General features: G+C 39.0%; 1 non-coding gene across 1 annotated transcript; it reads right to left on the reverse strand.

The window, feature by feature from the left end:
• Nucleotides 1–1390: 1390 nt before the first annotated feature.
• Nucleotides 1391–1497, reverse strand: LOC141593581 (small nucleolar RNA R71). Its single transcript, XR_012521655.1, has one exon. It is a non-coding gene; the product is annotated as a small nucleolar RNA R71 (small nucleolar RNA).
• Between the last annotated feature and the right edge of the window lie 579 nt (nucleotides 1498–2076).

The raw sequence follows: 2076 nt of genomic DNA on the forward strand, positions 1-2076 counted from the left end.
GAAACCAACATGGGGAATGATTCATGCTTAAATCAATATGCTTTCATATCTTATTTGCTTGCTTGTTTTGATCTTAATACATGCACATGTTATATTTGATGAAATGCTAAGCCTATGAATCCTTGCATTTACTATCATCTCCTATCTTTTCAATGAGACTTGTAAGACATAACCCAACTCGAGTCTTGTTAGACCATGCATGTGTTGAGTAGGAAAGATTAAGTCGACTTGTAGGTGTTGTACAATCTAATCGATTCGGCTCCGGGACCCAAAATTTCCTAGGATTGTAAGACATAACCCAACTCAATCCATCACAACAATAATTGCTTGCTTATAATTTGAGAACATGTTTGTATGATCATATCCCATGATTCCCCTATGAACCCATGACACCCTAGTGCCTTTAATCAATTGTTTACACCCCTTATTTTATTCATCTTGCTAGTTTATTTTCATTGTTATTTTAGTTTAGTAACCTTCTACATCAACCCAATTTGTGACACCCCTAGACACTACTAGTTACAATAGAATTCTCATTTCAATACCCGTCCCTTGGGATCCGACCTTTACTTGCCTCTTTACTAATTGTAGAGTTGTTTGTGAAGTATAAATTGTGTTTTGTATCGACCATTGACCAACGACCACATATACTTAATTGTGAACACCAAATGGCTCCGATCAAAAATGGCGCCGTTGCCGGGGACGGTGTTTAATTGATTTAAGATTTCTTTTATTGTTATTAGTTGTGTCTTTTTCACCTTGGGGAAGTAGAACTCCTCAAGGTTTGTTCTAATTGTTTTCGAGTTGTTTGATATTTTGCATGTCTAGAAGGTTACAAGGTGATTTGTTACCTTTTGACCGTGAAATCGAAAGAACCTTGACGAATAATAGGAGACTTGTTAGGAGGAATTTGAGAGGTGTTGGTGAAGTTGTTCAACCCACTAGTGAGTTTGTCAATCCTTTCGCAATAGAAGGAGAAGAGAACCCATTAAACAATATCCCACAAAATCCACCTACAATGCCTAAATTCTCGTCACACTCTATACCCACCGAGGAGAATCTACCAAATGGTACTCCTACACCGCAACATCTCACCGGAAATTTTATTGCCAAGTCCGCCTTCATCCAATTAGTTGAGAGGAGCCAATTTGGGGGAATGCCAAGTGAAGACCCTCATTCTCATATGGAAACCTTTTGCGATTATTGTGATGCTATCTCTCAAACGGGCGTGACTCAAGACCAAATTAGATGGGTCTTATTTCCTTTTTCGTTAATCGGCACCGCAAAGCAATGGTTGAAGGGCCTTGATAAGGCCACCCTTGGAATAGATTCTTGGAAGAAGTTAGCTCTAGCTTTCTACAAAAAATTCTACCCACCGGAAAAGACTAACATGCTAAGAGCTCAAATTACGGGTTTTAAGCAAAGGGATGAAGAATCTTTGTATGAAGCTTGGGAGCGGTTCAAAGGTGTTTGTCGCTCATGTCCTCACCATGGACTTAGCGAATGGTTTTTAGTACAACAATTTTGGAATGGTTTATATGAAGATTCAAGGAACATTCTCAATATGGGATCAAATGGAATGTTCACCGAAGTTGATGACAATCAAACATGGAACAAGATTGAGGAAATGGCGGTCCATAATTCACAATATAGTAGACCTCGCAAGGCTACTAGAGGAGGAAAGTATGAAGTGGACTCCGTTACTCAATTGGGTGCTCAACTTAGTGCTCACATTGACACAATCAACTTGAAGTTTGAACAAGCTATTGCTAGACTTGAGGAAAACTCAAAATCATCAAAGCATCATGTCAATGCCATGACGGCATCCTCATCAATCCCAAGTGGGATATGTGAGAATTGTGGAACTTTGGGTCATGACCCAAGTGAGTGTAGGGGAACAACCGAACAAGTTAATGCTTTCCAAGCTTACAAAAGTGGTACCCCTTATTCAAATTTTTACAATGAAAACACCAAGTTCCATCCAAATCTCTCATACAAAAGCTAAAATGTTCAAAACCCTCAAACAACATACACTCCACCACCCATGAGAAACCAAAATCAAAGACCCTTTTACAA

Source organism: Silene latifolia, chromosome 7 (assembly GCF_048544455.1).
Source record: "Silene latifolia isolate original U9 population chromosome 7, ASM4854445v1, whole genome shotgun sequence".
Classification (NCBI taxonomy): Eukaryota; Viridiplantae; Streptophyta; class Magnoliopsida; order Caryophyllales; family Caryophyllaceae; genus Silene; species Silene latifolia.